Here is a 21272-nt window from a genome sequence, read left to right on the forward strand (position 1 = left end):
CTAGCGTGGAGCACAAGGCTGATGCTACCACTTATCCAATTACGCCATCATCTCTGCTTTTGTTAGCGTCGTTCATGAACATCAACTGGTGTCAGTTGGATCTAGACTGCGCAAGAGAGAAATGAGAGAGACCAGAGAGATGACCTCTTTGGCATGTCATATAAGATAGATACATGCTGGTAAGGGAGATTTGGACCTTGAGTTGTGTACTTCACAAGTTAAACGATCTAGAATTGAATTTAAAGAGTCTAGGGACCTAGATGACAATATAGGGTGAGTTCAAGGACTATGGGCTGCCAACTTTTATTGTCCATCTTTCAAAACATGGTGTGGCTCTCTAAAAGACCTTGTCGTTTCTCTGCTTCCAGATTTCCCATGTCGCAATTGAGAAGGCTTCCATAAAGAAAGCATGTTGAAAGTTGGCATTTGCTTCCTGAAGCCATTGCCTCCTTTTGTTATCGTACTACACTATATTTCTTGCTATGGGATGCGACTGTTGGGACTGGGTTCCCAGACAGGGAGAGCCTTCGGATACGGAGATATCGAAGGGCACTCAGAGCGACACGTGTTGGAGACGGAACAGTTTTCTTGATCATCTTTTTGGTTGCACTGTGGTTCTATTTATAGCCCGTACCCGGCAACCACAGGTGCTGTTTACAAATCCTACCCCCTTACCTGCTACATTTCCGGAATATCCGGGGACATTATGGTACAAATAAGCATAATTGTATAATTACAGAAGTACCCTGGGCAACCGAAATCAGGCCCACTGTGTCGAGGTGATTCATCTCTCCGAAGGGCGTCAAAGGCTCCTTCGCTCGGATGCCCGTCGGATTGCCTTCGTCCCCCGGCGAGGGTCAGCCTGCGTCTTCGCCCACTGTGAACGATACAGACTGCGGACCCGTGCTTCGTTCTTCAGGCGAAGGAATCCATTGTCTTCGCCGGTCCGGGAAGTCGAAGATGCGTGCACACCTGCACCCTTCGACCAATCGTAGCTCCACGATCTTCGCCTCTAACAGATGAACTCCCTGTAACAAAACCACATGCTATCACACGGCATCTCCAGTAGACTTCGCAGTTTCCCTTCGAAGTGGGGGGTCAGGAGATCATCCCCAACAGTAGCCCCATATTGGCAAGGTTTATCTTTGATAGGCCGATCTGTAGCCTGCGAGATATCTCAACGCCGTCCCCTTCGGCCTGTCGAAGTATACTGGGGTCAATGCATGCCATTTTGTTGTGTAATTTTTTTATTTACAAACGGCTCCTTGGTAACTGGTGAAAGTTCTCAGTAACTGCCTGCATTTAATGTTCTTGATGTATGCCTAAGCATGGTTTTCGTTGCCAGTTCAATTTTCGATGCGGGCAATTGTAACCGCCACCGCTTCGCACTATAAATATTCGGTCGCTGTCAATATTTTTTACCGCACCTTTTCTAAAGCTGTCGCTCTGGTACGAAGTCGACTAAAGTTTCTCGAGCATTTTGGAGGAAGCCCCCGATTCTCACCTCTTCGCGTGACCTGCTGTTGAAGGCACTCCTTGGACCAGATGGTGCCAAAGCTTCGATCTTCTCGACCGAAGACTTACTGGATCGGACAGTCCAAAGTGGACGGCGAAGTTTTGGCCGGCCTTGTGAGGGAAGGTTTAATCAGCGATGTTTCAAAAGTCCAACTTCCCGGCCAACAGGAGATACCGGAGCCGACTGATGACGAGGCTGTTGTGTTTGTCCACTATTTTCGAGCCGGTCTTCGCCTTCCTTGTGACGAGATGGTGATTAAAGTACTGAAATTGTTCAAAGTCTATCTGCATCAACTGACCCCAACGCCATAGTTATAATGGGTCTCTTCGCTTGGGCAGCTCGCTCGGAGGGTGTGAAGGTGTCTGCCAGGGCCTTCGCTACCGCACACCGACTGCACCACCAACCGAAGCTAGTCTTTGTTCGTGGAGTGCAGAGCGAGGCTCACTATGGGTGCTTGAACTTCGCATATCACGCTGGGCTGTCTACACCCGTCGTGGTGTACAAGAACAAGTGGCCTAGCGACTAGACCCAGTGGTGGTTCTAGCACAAGGTGGACGCCGAGGAATATCTTGTATCAAGATGCGAAGAGGTAAAAGGAAATCGCGCACCAGATGTGCGACTGAAGTCATCGCAACAAACGGCCCTCGAGGCCTTCGTCAGGTGCGCGAAATATCTTTCAACTCGCGACTTGGTAGAAGAGTTCATAGCTGCTGGAGTTTGGCCCCTGAGCCGTGGTTGGGCTATTCCGGAGTTCGGGGATAAAGGGCCCGAGGGGCTCTGCCGGCCCCACCCTGCTGTACATGGCTTCGCAGGTACTCTCTTATCCTTAGTTGCTCATACAATTTGCATGTCCTTGCTTAACGGTTTTGATATTTCCCAGATTTGTCAGTGGCCGAAGTAGAGGCCAAGGCTGTAATGGTGGTCGGCAAGTTCACACCAGGCGAAGCACAGCTCTGTGCTGACCAGGGCCTTATCCGAAGACTGAATAGAGTCTTCGAATATCGAGGCCTATCCTATCCTGAACGGCCGAAGATCGCCGCTGTGCTGCAGAGTGGTATGGAAGGTTCCCCAGCAGCAGACGCGGGCGAAGAGGCCGCCGTTGGCCCTTCAACGAAGAGAAAGTACCCTGAGCAATCGCCGAGGGGAGGCCGGACTAAGAAAGCTCTCGCCCTCCAGAAGAGGCCACGCGAAGCCGCACCTGAAGTTTTTCATGCAGAAACATCTCCGGAGGGTTCCACTGCCTCGTGCGATATGCCCCGGCGGGAAAGTTCCGAAGGCGCGCAGGAGGGCCAGGCCTCAAAATCATTGTTCTGCTCCCGCGATGATCTTCCAACACTGATACTGAGCGATGACGAGGAGTTGACAGAGGCGGGGACGATACCCGAGGCCACCACTCAGGAGTCCGAAGCCAGGGTACCGACAACGTTGAAGTGGTGGAGTACTCCTCGCCCTCTTCACCTTCGAGCTCATCCTCTGAGACCGAAGCATCGACGCCGAGTGCGCCCCGCCGGGGAGGGAAGGGATTGATGGGCCTCGGCGGGCTGCTGACGCGAAGGCCATTGCGCCTGAGGTGTTGCGGCCTGCCGCTTTTGAGCCAAGTGCCGGGGAGGTTGGTGACGCGAAGAAGATTTTTAGTACCTTCGTCCTCCCTGAACTCGAAATTCCTCTCGCCCAGAAGTCCACCAACGAGCTGCTCGATGCCTCTGACATGGTTATTGCGAAGGTATATTGTTTATTTTCTTACATATTATACTTAGTATTTTGCTGACTTGTGTTCAACGTTGCAGGCTTTGCTTCTATCGCGGGCTCAGCGCAAGCATGCTGAGAAATCTGAAGCCCGGACCCGGAGCGCACACGCGCAGATTAACATGCTAGAAAAACGGGCAGAGAAAGCTGAAGGCCAAAAGCGCGAGTTGTCGCGCCGAGCGAAGGATGCTGAATCGCGCCTGGAACAGCTTGAAAAAGAGCTCAACACCCTTTGCTCAGAGAAGCCGATTGTCGAAAGCGAAGTAAGCTACCTTCGCCAAAACTTACAGTCCTCTGAGGCGCAAGTGTGCAACTTGCAGGCACTTTGTGCATCAGAGAAGGCAAAAACGTAGCGGTTGCAATCCGAATTGAGTGAGGCGAAGGCTTTTTCCGATGATGCCCTTAATGTTATTGGGGAGCTCGAGCCGAAGGCAGTCGCTGCGTGCGAAGCCATCAGTCATACCTTCGAAGGTATTGGCGCCTCGGCGACTCCCCCATCAATAGAACTTGTCAGGCTGGGGGGACTTATAAGTTGGATCAACGAAACCAGCGGAAGCCTCCTGCCTGCCGCGCAACTTTATGGTGACTTCTGCGTGATGGTTGCCACCCGAAGTCTCATGCAGTCTGTCGAGATGACGGGTTGTGACCATCATACTGCTCTCCAGAGGCCCTCCTTCTAGTATTCGGCGGACTTGTCGACCTCGGCCGTTATGAAGGCGTCGAAGAACACCGCTCGATCATTTACCACCAACTATTGGTGCAAGCACGGCTGCGAGCTCACTCTTCGAGAAGCTGAGATGAACCGACAACGGGTACGCTGAGTTACCTATTCTGTTATCTAGTCGATGGTTATAAATAAATTATTTGTAATCAAACATCTTTTTTCCAGGCCAAGGCGAGGGATGACCCCTCGTCGAAAGCGACGACCGCGACAGCCGAAGATACTGGAAAGGTGGGCTGACTCAGCTCGAAGGGTTGTCCTTTTTTGGTTTCGCTTTTGTGATTGACGATGTTTGGTTGTGTAATATATCTTATATTTACATCGAAGTGTTTTTGACTTTTTGCGCTCCCTGTGCAGGTCCTTCCTTCGGACACTGCGCAGGTAGTCGAAGAAGCTGTCCTCTTGACCACGATGAGGGACAATTTTTATGTGTCTTGGTCTTGCTGGGAATCCTTTCACCGTCGTCATGCCGATATCGAGCTGAAGCGGTATTGGCATGCGAAGTGTAGGTCATATGATGATATGAATGCTAGGACAAAAGCTTTTTGGAAATCCCTTAGTCCTTTGATGCTAGCTAGTCACCGAGCTGAACGCAATCTGCGTCGTATAGCGAGTGGAGACGTCGAAGGCACATCTGTGCTCCTTGAGCCAAAGGTTGAGCCTTAGGACGAAGAGCCAGTTTTGCGCCGACCGCAACTTTGCTATCGCCGTGGCCCCTCTTCGCAAGTAGTAAAGCACAACGGTGGCAAAGATGATGTCCGGGTATCCCCATCATATTCGACTCATGTTGTCCCCCCCCCCCGGCCCCAACAACGCATTTTCACCCCAGCGAAGGCGTTGCTTTTCAATTTGCTTTCAGCCATTGATATAAGGATTTTGTTGATCCAGATGTGGATGATCATGCGGAATAAATTGGTTTTGCATTACGACTTGTTCTCTTGTTACACTTTAGCGACATGGCGCCCGAAGCGTTGTTTGCGATTTGAGACATTCCAAATCTTATGGTAGGGAGGGGCTTCGGACTCGACGTACCGAGCGACGTTGTTCCCCCGATTTATGGTACAAATAAGTATAATCGCATAATTACAGAAGTACCCTGGGCGACCGAAATTGGGCCCATTGTGTCGAGGTGATTTATCTCTCCGAAGGGCGTCGAAGCCTCCTTCGCTCAGATGCCCGTCGGATTGCCTTCGTCCCCCGGCGAGGGTCAGCCTGCGTCTTCGCCCACTGCGAACGATACAGACAGCGGACCCGGACTTCGCTCTTCAGGCGAAGAAATCCATTGTCTTCGCCGGTCCGGGAAGTCGAAGATGTATGCACGCCTGCACCCTTCGACCAATCGCAGCTCCACAATCTTCGCCGCTAACAGATGAACTCCCTGTAACAAAACCACAGGCTATCACGCGGCATCTCCAGTAGACTTCGTAGTTCCCTTCGAAGTGGGGGGGGGGGGGCAGGAGATCATCCCCAACAGCGACACTCTCATTTTTCCACAACATAGCATCAGCTGAGGGATACCGTATTTTCTATGGAACAACAGCCCATGTAAATTAAACCATAAAAGAGGCACCATGATTCTGAGTACGGGGCACTATCTAAGTTGTGCTAGCATGAATGATTAAGACGTTTTATTTTTTTGGGTTGTTTGTTTGTAGGGAGATCACAAACGTGATGGTCAAAACAACTTCCACATAATTCCCAGCCATCCATAACATATTGTATAGAAAACAAATCATCCATAACATATTGTATAGAAAAAAAATACAAATCCACAATAATTAACTGATGCAACCAAAGGTCCAAAAAATATGATCATGATATGTGGAATTCGATCATTATTCTTTTAACATTTGGCCTTTAATGTGGAGAGATTTACCCGCCAATCGCAAAAAGTGAAAGCCACACCATGCAATGGCAAATATGGCCTCTAACCAAACTACACCTTTACTTTCAAACCAAAGAGTAGGCAAAATGTGATTATTCAGTAGCAGATAAAAGGTAATTTCAAATAAACAAACATATAGTATGTAACACCTGTTTCCCCGTCCCCTCCCTCTGATCTCTCTTCCTCCCACTCCACGCGTGGACCCACATGTCAGTTGTTACCTTCCTCCACCTTCCCTGATCGCTCTTCCATCTCTGTGTACACTAGTGCCCGTTTGAACCCCTTTGTCTCCGTGTGCCTGATTAAGGAAGGGAAGCACCAATAGATGTTAACTGACACCACATTGAAGAGGGACATCAAGCCGGGATCAAAATGACGAAGGAAAGAGGACGGAGAAAAAGGAAACTGAAGCCCTAATCATTCACCCACCATTAACCGAGTTGACTTATTCAAATCCCCTCTCCCATCTATACAAGTCACCACTGACCCTCAGTTGAGCCTCTTTGCACTCCACTGCGCTCAAGCCTTAGAATCTTGTCGAGTTCTAGCCACAAGCAAACATCGGAATGGTCCTTAATCAACTCAAGCAGGGCTACGATGTCCGATACTCCTTTCTCATTTGTCCCTACCACCTGCTCAAGTCTCTTAAACCAACACACTATCACATTGACTTAACTTTCATCGTAGAGTTTGTATTACAATCCTACAACTCGCGAACAATAGCGACATCCTCGCTTGACTTTTACCGATATGCTAAGCATAGCTAAACATATATCAATAACACTAGACTTGATTGTAATCCCCATGGTTACAAGGAAATGGTAATTTCAATCACAAGAAAGGTAATGCAACAAGATGGGATCTACCTATTCGACCTTCATAACTCAAAACTTACTTAATGCAACTATCCATACAATATTAGCAAGTTCATACACATGACCATTGTAAAATAAGGGTGCAATATGATAGGTGCTTGCCTTGGTTTTCCGGTGCTTCACTCAAGTACACCTCTGGTTCGATTTCGGTCTCAACTTCTTGAATCGTCAGCATGTCACTCTCTAATCAATGGGAAAACACATTGAATAAAGAAAAGAATGAGCTAAGAGATATGCTTTATGATGCATGATCATAAACGAGATGCAATGTGATGTACCATAAAAACATTTGCAAAAGAATGCTTGATGGATTGTGCCGGGGCGCCCTCTATTGGGAGCAGCCTCTATGCTGAGGAGCCCTCTATTGCGAGCATCTTCTGTATCGGGGCGCCATCTATTGCTACCACTAGATTATTGTTACCTAGAAAGATACCATTGTGAAGCAAGATGCAATAATATTATTTTAGAGGAAAGAAAAGGAATTAACCTATGTGTTTTAAACAAATTGTTGATAAATTTTGATAGATCCTAAAAGATTCGCTACGTCGTTGTCTTCTCTACTCAATCCTAAAAGATCCTTGGAGTCCTTGCTAGCGTGACAACCCATGGACTTTTCCCCACTGTTCTACATCTCCGGTCGATCTCCTGCTCTCTAACGAGGGAGTACAAGCTCTGAGCTCATACTCCCACTACGTAAAAAATAGACAAAGGAGACACTACATAAGTAACGGGTCGTAATATGACCCGTCACTTATGATAAAAGTGACGGGTCGTAGTTGTGACCTGTCAATAATGCCAGTCATTGGTGACGGGTGAAAACTTGACCCGTCACTAATGATGACTCATCACTCACAAGTCATCGTAAGCCAGTCATTGGTGACGGATCAAGTTTTGACCCATTATCAATGACTAACTCATCAGTGACGGGTCTCATAAGCCTGTCATAAGTGACAGGTCAAGTTATGACCCGTCACTAATGACGATATTCAGAAATACAGAAAATGATCCAAATATTGCAAAAAAAATTATTTTATTTTTCTCTTTTTTTTCTCACTTCAGAACCACTAGAATATGGATCATTGTACATTTCTACTCAAGTTTGATGTAAGGGGTAACGGCTATGGACACAAATGCTCGTTCCGAAAATGGTGCAGAAACTTCCAGAGGCGAGAACTCAATCTTCCAAGCTGTTTTAGGCCTCGAAAAATTCGTCAAACCCGACAAAGTCGGTAGAAACAGATGTAACTTTTTCTTTAGATGTCCGTAGAGTAAAAAAAAATGTCAAAATCGGAGTCCGTATGCAAAAGTTATGACCATTTAACCGAAGGCACTCTAAGTCAACTGGATTTTATGTCTATTGTTAAATTAACATTGGTGATGGGTCATAACTATGACGCGTCACTTATGATTTGTATTAAGTGATGGGTCACAGTTGTGACCCGTCACTTATGACCAGCGGTAAAATAGTTAAAAGGATCTTTATCTGAGTACCTTTAGGACGCATGTGAGGTTAAGGTGGTTAGGCAGCTACGCGCGCGAGAGTCCGTCGCGAGTTCGATTCCCACGGAACGCACATTCTAAAAATAGCCTAAAAAATAGGTAGAGATACGTATCGAGTAGTGATAGGCCTGAGTTGGATTGGTTTGGGTGAAAAATATTTTTTTTTAACTTTTTTGGTGTCCAAAAAACACAAAAACCGTATATCAGTCATAAGTGATGGGTCACAAACAAGTCATAAGTGACGGGTGACAGTTGTGACCCATCACCAATGACCTTAATAAGTGACGGGTCAAGTTTTGACCCGTCACTAATGACCTTATTGGTGACGGGTCCTTACCCGTCACTTATTACATGTCATCAGTGACGCGTTTGGGGTGATGGGTCTCGCACCCATGACGGTTATGACCCATCACCCTTGTCCATTTTTCACGTAGTGTCCCTTGTTAGACACCAGGAGATTGAGTAGATACCAATCTTGTGCAAGATACTAATCTAGACATAGCGGTCAATTTACTTGTTGAATGGTAGGGTGGCACATGGTAAGGCTTGTAGCAGACGGGACTATACAACAGAATAAGGCTCCTTTTGTCATTACGGTGGTTTCTCAAAAGTGCTTATTAATTTCTATTTTTAGACGCAATTGTTAATTGGAAGCATCTTCTTAGTATATGTAACAGCAAAAATCACATTAGGAATGAAAAATATTCCTCTAACCAACTAGCAGAAACACTTGTAAGCTTTACTACTACATTTACTTTTTGACGGATATGATTTGAATATTTCTTGGTAATTGAAATATAGCATGCCAATCGATCTCTTGCTCATATAATGGTTATGTGAGGTTAGATTTGCCCTTCCTGAATTACTTCACTGGTTCACCCTCCGCTACTGCTCAATTTTGTCGCATAGAATGAACAGGTATAGTAGCTGGATTGGATCTTGAAAGTACATAGCATCCAAAGGAAGTATATTTTTTTTAGAATGACATTCAGAACAATTTTATTTTGAGTAGTACTTATATGGTATCTCTTGAACAAAAATGTTTTTGTCTAGCTGATCATAATTTGAACAAAAATGTTTTTGTCTAGCTGATCACTATTTTCCACACAATATTAGTTATCAAAGATGGACGCGACCCTTGGGAAAAAACCGGCAATGAGATAATATCAGAAAACCAAGTACCCCAGAGCTCAGCCATACGTTTCGTTCTTGAACAAGACATCTTTTAAATAAAGTAAATGACTTCAAATGAAAAAAATATGGCCAGTAATGGCTTTTGGATAGCTCCAAATAAGCTATCAAGCAATGCATGCTGTACTATTCATTGCCTTGATGGCCTATTTTAGATGTGATGATACAGCACACTGCTAAGCTTTTATATATAATTATTGTTATGTACTCTCTCCGGTTTCATATTAGATGTCGTTTTAGAGAAGATTTAGGATACCAAGACAACTACATAAGGTTATTTCTTTATCATTTTACCCATCATAACTCACGTATATGAGAGTTATTCAATACAACAACAAAGGTTGAATGAAGTTGATGGTGTATGCAAGACTAGAGTAATTGCAAGGGTAAAACGGACTAGATGATCCCTAAAATTCTTAAACGATAGCTTTTCAAGGACCAACCTAAAACTCTCTAATCACATCTACTATGAAACCGGAGGGAGTATATTCTTTCTTGAAATGTACATCAATGGCTTTTAGCTAATTGAGGCCAACTTGCAACCCAATAATGCAGGAAATAACACTAGCATAATTTGTCTAATCAGTTCGAGGACGAACAAACAAATTAGCATAATCTGTCTAATCAACCAAGACATTGCAGCAGTAAGCTTTTTATTTGATTAAGAGATAACCATACAACAACAAAATCCCCACACAGCGAACAGAGAGGAAGAAAACATAATACTAAACTTAAATATTTGTTGTTTCACACCAAGCTTAAGACAGGAACCAACTGAACAAGTGCTAAAACAAAGAGATTGCTCTCAGTGCGGGTTACCGAATTAACGGCTATCCAACGAATACTAAGATTTACAGAATAGTGTAACAAATCACCTCTAGAGCTAGGCCGAGCTACCTAAGTTAATGATCAAGTATAAAACGAACTTAGAGGAATTATCACCGACGGGGTTTGTTTTGTCGTAGCGCTACTTTATCACTTTCTGTAGAAGCTCCATCAACCAGAATTTGAGCACAGAAAGGTAAAAAGAAGGCCTGAATGTGACAAAATTCTAGACTTCGAGGACATTGCTAGGCAAAAGCTGAGGACTAAAGACTGAATCTTGCGAAAGCCAAATGGTGTGCTTCCACGAGGATGGCACCAATCTAGGTATGCAGGAATGAAATGGTAGTGGAGATAGTTGTTCTTGAATTGATCTTTCCATGATCTAACATATTTAAAATTGTGGGATTCAAGACTTCAAATCTCTCACAAAACATTTTTAATTATTGTACATTATGGCTGTCAATTGGGCTTTGTCCAGGAAAATGACTTGGTTTGAGACACATTCTCCGGTAGTCCTGTGTAGCTTCCTAAAATCCTAGTATTATTCCCGAATAGGGGGATTATACAACCCTTGACCCGAACAGAGCACAGAGAGCAAAAATGAAACAAGATCACAAACTAGTGACTACGGTCTAGCTCAAGAGCGCAAATGGAACACTAAACGAACTTAGCCTGCTATCATCACAGAGTTGAGGCGCCTACCAGCAAGGCCAAAGGAAACAGAGAGCTCAAGGTGCCAAAGGGCACCAGCACTGACTAGACCAAGCACTAGGGCGCCCACCGAACAGAGCATAGAGAGCAAAAATGAAACAAGATCACAAACTGGCAACTATAGCCTAGCTCAAGAGCACAAATAAAACACTAAACGAACTTAGCCTACTATCATCACAGAGCTGAGGCGCCTATCAGCACTGGCTAGACCAAGCACTAGGGCACCCACCGAACAAAGCACAGAGAGCACACAGAGCTGAGAACATATATTCATAGAGCACAGTGGCACGATGGTCGGGCATCACAGAGCACGGCGGCATGATAGCCGGACATCACAGAGCACAAGAAAGGGCCACGGCTTGGTTGGAGCACCAGCTACGACGGCTTGGCCAGGCATCACAGAGCACAAGAAAGGACCACGGCTCGGCCAGAGCACCGGCTACGACAGCTCGGCCAGGTAGAAAGGGGGGATGCCTACTCACCGAGCAGTTAGGGTTAGGGGGCACGCGCGGGATCGGGGTACTTTGGGCGGCAGCGGCTCCTCCTCGATGGCGAGGTCCTCGGTACCTCGGTTGGCGGTGGCTCCTCCTCGGCATTGCAAACGGAGAGAGCACGACTCCTTGTCGGGGGGGGGGGGGGGGGGCGGCAGACGGAGAGGGGTGTCCCTCCTCGTCGGAGGAGAGCGTGTGGCGGACAGAGGAAGAGGGCACTGCGGATGGAGGCGATGGAAAGCTCAAGAGGCGCGATTAATTTGGGGAGCCTGGCGGCGTGGGCAAACTAAGTAAAATGCTAGGGTTTTCAGGGCCTTGCGCAATTTTATATATAGTAGCCATTTCCACAGACGGTTTACCTTAGGAACCGCTTGGAGAAATGAATTTTTATAGGCGGTTTACCTTAGGAACCACCTGTGGAAACGTATCTTTTTTCGTAGAACCAGCAATGATAATTTTTTTGGGAAATATTCTTCTATTACATATTAAGCTTCTTAAATTAAAGCATATAATTTGAATATTTGGATACAATATTCTTTTAGCTTTCTAACGATGTTTGAGGTGGTCCTTGACTGTGGATACATTTCGAGTAAAATAATGGAAAACATCAACTTGTTTGGTCACAATGACATTTTCAGAAATAGTACAGTATTCAGCAACAAACTCTGACAGTGAAAGCATACAACTTGAATATTTGGATACAATGTTCTATTAACTATTTGCCTTGAACTGTTTTCCCTACACCATCAAGGCGCATGTAGGGCATCACAGATCTATCTAGGGTTGCTTCTACAAGTTTGATATTTTCTGGATCTCCGAAAGGCGGTACATCGTCAAACTGATTGTATTCTTCCTCATCCTCCACATTCTAAACTCTGACAATTCTTTGTTTTTCAGAAACAACTACGTGCTTCTTTTCATTCGCGGGGTCGATTATATAGAAAACCTATGCGACGTGATCAGCGAGTACCCACGGGTCATCTTTGTGACCTACAATGCTGAGGTCGACAGTTGTGAAGCCGTAGTTGTCCACTACCACGCCATTTGGGTGTTTGACCTATTTGCACCAAAAGACGGGGATCTACAGATTCAATCCATAGTCGAGTTCCCAGATTTCATCTATGAAACCATAGTAGGTGACCTTTTTCCCTGTTGTATCATAGGCTTCTATCCGAACGCTGTTGTTTTGGGTCGTGCTCTTCTTGTCCTTTGCTTTGGTATAAAATATGTACCCATTAATATCATACGCTTGCCATGACATAACTAAACTTGATAGGCCATAAGCCAACATTTTCATATTTTTGTTATCTACAGATTCACCATCTGGAAGGTTTTGGTTCTTAAACCATATAGTGAAGCGACACTTGTGCTCTTTCAAGATCCAATCATATGAACGGTCTTGATTTTCTGTGTGAAGCTCATTCAGGTGTTTCTCGACGTACGGTGCCACTATATGGAGCTGCTGCAAGATGGTGAAATGTGCTTCTTCCACTGCATTGTAATCATGATCGATGAATCTTTTCTTTCCTTTGGTCCCTCTCCCAGACAACCTCCCCTCATGTCGAGATACAGGTACACCAGTTGGTTTAGAATCTTTTATGTAATCGATGCAACACTCAATGACTTCCTTGGTACTGTAGCCCTTGATCATGGAACCCTCTGGGTGAGCATGATTCCTTATATACCCATTGAGAATGCCTATGTACCGCTCAAACGCATACATCTTATGTAAGAATACAGGGCCTAGTGCAATTATCTCATTCACGATGTGAACCAAGAGGTGTATCATGATATCAAAAAATGATGGGGGGAAGCACATCTCAAGTTGGCACAGAGTCTCTACCAAGTAACTATGTAGAACACCCAGCTTTTTCAGCATCGGTCATCTTCTGAGCAATTACGTTGAAGAAGTGACACAACCATGTGATAACCACCTTTATGTATCTTGGTTTGATACCCCTGATTGCAATAGGGAGCATCTGCGTCATCATCACATGATAATTGTGAGACTTCATGTCGATTAGCTTCAAATCTTTCATCGAGACTAGGTTCTTAATATTGGATGAGTAACCATTCGGGACACTCACCCCACGTAAGAACTTGCACAATGCCTTTTTCTCCTCAGGTGTCAGAGAGTAGCTAGCCGGGAGAAGATAATGTTTCCCATTTGGTCTATCTTCAGGGTGTAGCTCTAGCCTGATTTCAAAATGCACCAAGTCCTTATGTGACTTGATTCCATCCTTTGTCTTACCCGGTATGTCCAGTAAGAGGCCAAGGATGCTATGACACACATTCTTCTCAACGTGCATGACATCAATACTATGAAGGGCGTCCATGTCCTTCTAGTAGGGCAAATACTTAAACAAAATCGACATCTTCTTCCACAGCATGTTGATCGGCGTCTCACTTTTCTTCCTCTTTTTACCCTTCGGCAACTTCCCAAAAACAACATTGATGCTATTGACCATTTGAAACACTAGTGCCCCACTACGAGGTTTTGGGCCAGTACCTTCCTCAACCATGTTATCAAAATGTTTCTTCATCTTGCGATATTTGTGAGTTTTGAGTAAGAACCGTCGGGGTCGCGTGTACACTACCTTCTATGAGTACAGAAGGTACACAAACGTGGTTTCATCCAAGCACACTACATATCCTTGCTTCGCTTTAACCTGTATCGAAAGGGAAAAAGGGGGATAATCATTGATGGTAACAAAAATCATGGCTTTTAGTGTGAAGTACTATCGTCGGAACTCATTCCACACCCGGACCCCCTCGTTCCTCAGTTTTGCCATATCTTTCATCAATGGTTCCAGAAACACATCTATATCGTTGCCAGGTTGTTTCGGTCTTGAACATCATAAGATACTTCTAAGTCATGCATAGCCATGGAGGAAGGTTGTGGATGGCTAGGACCATTGGCCAAGTGCTATGTGAGGTGCTCATGTCACCGAAAGGATTCATTCCATCGGTACTCAACGCGAACCTTACATTCCTTGGTTCTTCAGCGAATTCTGGATACATGGCATCGAACTTTCTCCATTGGCTAGCATCAGCGGGGTGTCGAATCTTAGTTCCATCCTTCTTGCGCTTATCGAAAAGCCAACGCATCAATTCAGAGTCCCTAGGATTCGAGTACAAACATTGCAAGCGGGAGATCACTGGTAGGTACCACATCACCATCGCAGGACTTCTTCTCCTCGTTGGAAGAAGTGTCTTCTTCGTCACGACCAGCATTACTCTTCTTCTTCTTCTTCGCGTTGGCGGAAGCATCTTCGTCCTCACAATCATCATTTCTTTTGTACCGACTCACATTGCACACTGGACATCTATCCACGGCTTTGTACTCTTTACGGTAGAGGATACAGTGCCTCGTACACGTGTGTATTTTTTGCACATCCAATGACAATGGGCAGATAAGCTTCTTCACCTGATAAGTGGTGGTGGGCAAGGAGTTAGACTTCGAAAGTATGTTTGCCAAGAGACTCAATAGATCTGAGAAACTCTTGTTGGACCATCCATTACTGGCTTTCAACCTTAGAAGTTCAAGCACCAAACGCAACACTATAAACTCCTTATCACAACCCTTCAATTCCTAATACAAATGTTCCTTTGATGCCTTCTGTAACGCCTCAAAATTATCTAAACCTCGCGTTTCCCTTAAAAAATGCAGTTCTGCGTGGCACAACATTTCCTATAGATCAAAATCAGTATCATCATCCATCATAACATCAGTGTCGTTGAGGATATACCCTCATCATCACCATCCACTTGATCAGCAGCAATATCCTCGTTTAGTTCACTTGTACGTTGTTCGCCGTGATTGGACCAACATGTGTAATCCTTAACAAAACCTCTCAAGATCAAGTGTGATTTGATTATGTTTGATTTGTCCCACAATTTCTGGTTCTTGCAGTCAGAATATGAACAATATATTTCCTTTGTCTTCTTAGTCAAAGCGTCCTTCTCGGCGGCTTCAATAAAAGCAAATTGTCCTTTGATGTATATTTCTTCATGTCTTAGCGCATTGTACATCTATGCTCTGTCCGTTTTTAACTTCAACCACAAAATTAGATACATTAATTAATTAATTTGAAAATCAGAATAAAAAAGATTTTTTTAGAAAAAGAATAAATGGGCATGTTATGATTATAATGTCTACACAATTGAATCTACATTGGCGCAAATTTATGGCTCAAAATAATGTGAATTCATTATTCTCTCTCTCCCTCTCCCTCTCCCTCTCCCTAGAGATCTAGATCTAGAGAGAGAAATCCCTATTCATGATGAAACCTCCTATGGCTAAAAAACTTCAAATTCTAGCTACATTTTTGAAATATAATGCTAGAATCATGTGAATCTATACAATTGAATCAATATTGGCAATAAATTTTAGCTAATTTGATGATCTAAATGGCAAGAACCATGAGCATATCTAGATCACATCTAAACCTAATTAAGCCTTAAATCTAAATCTAAACTTAAAAAAATACTAGCTAGGGATGAGATACCCTTACTTAGATGGCTCCTCCAAAGAATTTAAAAACAAAACCTTCCCCCCTTACTTGCCAAATCCGCGCCACCTTGAGCTCTACTGTTCAAACAGTAGAGCTCTCTATCTGAATGGAGCTACCCGATTGGATGCACTATTGATAGAGCTATTTCCACCGGCGGTTCCTTATGTGAACCACCTGTGGAAATGCTATTTCCACAGGTGGTTCACATAAGGAACCGCCTGGAAAAATTAGTTTTCACAGGCGGTCCATAACTGCACGGGGCTGCAGCCACTTACTCAGGCGGTTTGTCGTATGAACCTCCTGTAGAAATGATACCTAGATGTCTCGAAAAATAGCTTTTGTAGTAATGAAATGGCGGCTAATCAAGAGTACATATTTAAAAGCAACCAATTCATTTTAACTATTTTTCATATGTCAACTCATTTCACATAGCACACACAAGAAGGCTAACAAAAACTGTTCAGTTACCAGATGCCTCATCAAGTCTCCCGAATGATATTTAAAGGACGAATGAAATTTAAGTGTTATGGGTAAGAGTTAAGTAAGGTATGAGATTAGTCGTTTTAGATAAATTAGAAAGGAAATAAATTAGAATTAGAAGTCAAGTCGAGATTTGATGAGGACATCACTATTTCGGATACACACACCGAGTATTACTCCAACAATAGGTCCATTGACACGAGCTCGTGCACGTCAACTAAATCATGAGGTGAGCTCATTCCTTAGTGTTCCTTTATATATTTTTGATGAGGATGGGATGCTACTGAATAATTATGATGTATTGTTACTTAGGAACACGGGAGAAGAACAGCAAGGGCGCCCAAGCCAAGGTGGATGCCCAATCCAGTTCGAGTCCGTTTCGGAGTCCAGGACCAGTTCGCACTAAAATCGTCGCCCAGGATGCATACGGACTCCGTTTTTGACGTTCTACACATGGTTGGAAAGATAAGGAGATAAGCTTTCCAACGGTACTGGTTCCATGTCCAAATTCTTTTTGAGTCAACGGGAATCGTCAAAACAAGTGGACGTCTAGAATCTGTCAGGGTGCTGCGCCACCATCTTTTGGGCCGTTGGGCCGTGTAACGTGTTGGAGTCCATTAGGGATGCGTCCAGGGGTCCTTGGCCGACCCTAGTCTATATATACAGTAGCCACCGCCCTAATTAGGGTTGGGTTTTGCTCAGACATTGATCTACACACAGTTGTGAGGTTTTCGCTCTTGTTCCGGACCGACTAGGCCGCCGTAAGTGTTTGTGGAACCCCGACTTCGAGTGCTTAAATTCAATTCATAATATTTCAGATTGCATCTTCTACGTTCTTGCTTGTGTTCTCGGTACGCTTGCAGGGATTGAGCCTTCTTGGCGAGGTCAACCGCGCGACACGGTTGATAACTATCGAAGCTGTGGTGTAGTGATTGCAAGGGAGACGATCTATTCGGGTCGAAGCCTTTGGATCATCAACGTCGAGTTCTCCACCCACCGACTTATCGCTACCTATCGGAAGATCAGGCCAACATTGCTCCTCAAGATTGAGATAACTTAGGGAGTTCGGATTAGAAATAAATTAGAATTAGAAGTCAAATCCAAATCAAGATAAGTTAGGGAGTCCAGATTAGTTAAGATTGAAAAAAGTTAGATTTAGTTTGGAATTAGGAATGAGATAAGTAGAGTTGGTTTGGTTTAGATGTTGAGTTAGAATCATATTTGGCTATGATTAGATGGAATTATTTAATTAGGACTGGACTCTATTTATGAAGAGAAACTGGCACCCTTTTGAAGTTAAACAATAAACTAATCTATTTACTCATCTCCCTGCTGCCAACTCCTCATCCGCCTGTTGCAACCTGTTGACACGGATTTTGGCTTGGCCATAAATATATGCTATTTTAGTTAAATAATAAATAAAATAACACAAATAGCTAAATTCTATCTGAATATGAATTAAATGGGCAGTTCAAAAAAATCATTCCATGAAAAAAGGGAGATTAATATAACCTATCATCGCCCGTAGAATATGGGTACACTAGAAGAACACTACTACAGAACAACACATCACTGCCAGCTCTAAAACACCATTTATTGTCGGTTTTTGAGTTGGCAGTGGGTAATAGATAGTGATAGTCAGGGACTATCATTGTCGCTCGGGGGACCGCTAGTGAAGGAGTTATCACTGTCGGCTGAAGGCTTCAGCCGACAGTGATGATGGAGGAATCACTGCCAGCTGATGGCTTTAGCCAGCAGTGATTCACTACCGGCTGGTGGTTTCAGCTAGTAGTGTTTTGCCTCTCTTCCCTCCCTGTGCTCCCTCTCTCTGTCCTCTCTCTATCTCCCTGATCTCTCCGTCTCTCTCCCTCTCAATACATGCATACAATGAGACATATATTTAATATAAATTAATAATAAAGGTACCTTCATTAATACATAGTAACTTATGTCATATTCATGTGAACACATATTAAAAGTCATAGGCATCGATAAATACACATATATATAATAGACACATATATATAATAGTTCACACAGGTTGGTCGAGTTGAGCTAGTCTAGTATCCCTCTACGTTGGATCTCCACAAAGGATATTATCCCGGTCGGCGCCCGGTCACGGTTCTTGGGTCAACAAGTCACAAAGACAAGGTCTCCACCCGGATGAGCCACCAAGCCACCAAAGTAAGGTCTTACCACTAGCCTCTCTTCCGGTTCCTTACTATTGTGATCACTTTGTTGCTTGAGCCACCAAGGTAGGGTTCTCCGTGTCCCCGCACAATCACCTTGCCGCCACTCCACATCGAGTCGGAGGGTCAACAAGCTTGTCGACGAGTCACCAAGACTCCAAGGTGTCAACATACCACTTGGTACAAGGTTGGATCGCTCCTGGATCCACTATCTAGACAGCAATCACGTAGCAAAACTCTCTCTAGGACTATAAGCACTAATCACTCACTAATCTTTTGCTTAATCATCTTAGATAATCACTTTAAGCACTTTGGTGGCTCGGATATCTTCTTAAGTGTGTATGAGCTTTCTATAGACATCAGCAGCATGCCACACATTCAAATAACAAAGTGGAGGGGTATTTATAGCCTCAACCCCAAACTAGCCGTTAAACCAATGGCTCAAAAAAGTTATTAACACTGGATGATCCGGCGAGAATAATAGTACTAACACTGGATAATTCGGTAAGTACACTCTCACAAACTAGCCGTTGGAACCCCACTCAAGCCTCTGTGAACACCAGACACATCTGGTGTATACTTCATCTCCATCACCTGACTATCTGGTGTGTATATACTTAGCATCCAAGCCAACTACATTCTCTCTATGTAAATTGCTCTGGTGTAAGCATCCGGTGCACATCACTTCATCGGACTATCCGGTGAGTTGACTTCAGTCATCCGAGCCAATGCAACCCTCTATGGAAATAATGCTCTGGTGTGCATAGCCTTCATCACCAGATCATCCGATGCATTGAATTTTGTTCTGCCTCTTTGCACTGTTCATTGTCCGGTGTGTGCAACACTTTGATCACCAGACCATCCGGTGCTTTGATCTTCAACTTCAATGGCTGCAACCTTCTTTGAACAAAATGCTCTGGTGTGTATCTTATGTGATCACTGGACCTTCCAGTGAGGTCTTCTGCCCTCTCTCCCCTTTGTCAAATATGGTCCGGTGAGTTTAACACCCAGAGCCCCGGACCATTTGGTGAGGCAAATCTTCCTGGCACTTCTCCAATTCAGTTCAACTTTGTTCTGGCTGCGGTGGCTTCTTCATGTATTGCATCTATGAGACCTACTAACATATATTCTTGATAAACATGTTCGTCTCATTGACTATGTTGTCATTAATCACTAAAATCACAATTATAGCCTAATAGGGTCATTTTTGCTACAATTTCTCCCTTTTTAGTGATTGATGACTACACAACCAAAGCAAGTGACAAATAATAACTAATACCAAATGTAAGATCATAAGTGAGCACAAAGTATTACCACATTGCTTGGATGCATGTTCTTATCACTTAGTCCTCCTTTGTTGTGGCTCTCCCTTTCTCCGTTGCCACTATCTCCCTCGAAAGACCTAGGCAAGCGCTTCTCTTTTGTCAATTTAGGCGCCTAGCATCTTTTCTTCTACTCTTTATCAACTTCAGCATTCCTAGATGTCTTGGTTGTTGCTACAATCTCCTCACATTGTTCATCTTGCTTTGGTCGTCAAACTTATCTCCTTTTGTCAATAATCTCTCAAAAAAGGCTATAAACACATGTTGAACTCAAGAAAAAAATATTAGAGCACATGGGAGAGAGCTTTATAAATCATGATCCAATATAAGGATACCTATGTGTATCACTACAAATGAATGATACCAATAGTTGGCTATGAAAGCACATAGATCATAATTTATGAAACTCACATAATATAGTCTAAGCTCCCCCTATATATGTACATGCATACAATGAGAAAGAAACATATGCACAACTAAATAATATGTTAAGATAGTAAGTTTAAGATATATTATGCATGTATGTAGCTTAAATGGATAAAAGATTTGATAATGATACCAACTAAAGTATTTAAGCATTGCATAACTCCGGAGATATGTTGATTGCTCCATGAAACTACAAAAGATGTCACTAGAAACACATGTTAGTCTAAAAATCATAACCTATATGATATACCCCCCTAAATATGTGCATACAAGTGTTGAATACTTGTGAGATATATGCACTTGTTATTGATAACAATGGAGATTTATCCTATAGATTTGATCATAGCACATGAAATATATCAATTGTAAAAACTAGTGCTATCAAATGAACCTACAACTAATAAACCATGTAGATTACTCATGGGTTAGAGATAAACGTAAGCAACCTATCATATGAAAACCTACACTAGGTATTAAAATAAATTGAAATATGTATATGCGATCCTAGATGAGGCAAATAAGCTAGTAGCAAGAAAAAATACATGAACATAAGTCTAGCTATACTTACATATTTTACCTTTGTATGGGGATTTGGGTTTGATGATCATGATCTTCATCAATGCGCCCACCTTATATACATGGCTTATTTGCTTGAACCTTCACTTCATCTTATGAGCCAAGTCTCCAAATCCCAATAGCTACTTCGAGCTTCAAGTCTTCTTTGGAATCCAAACCAATTTGGGCCCCTGCATGTTGGTGATGACTTCCTTGGGCACACAAATGGGTTGGCTCCACCTCCGACCATTTCTTCCGACCATGTGTGCAACCACCTTGATATTGTTCTTCTTCTTGAGCTTGTAGTGGTTGCTCTTAGTCTCAA

The sequence above is a fragment of the Phragmites australis genome, chromosome 1 (assembly GCF_958298935.1).
Source record: "Phragmites australis chromosome 1, lpPhrAust1.1, whole genome shotgun sequence".
In the NCBI taxonomy this organism is placed as follows: Eukaryota; Viridiplantae; Streptophyta; class Magnoliopsida; order Poales; family Poaceae; genus Phragmites; species Phragmites australis.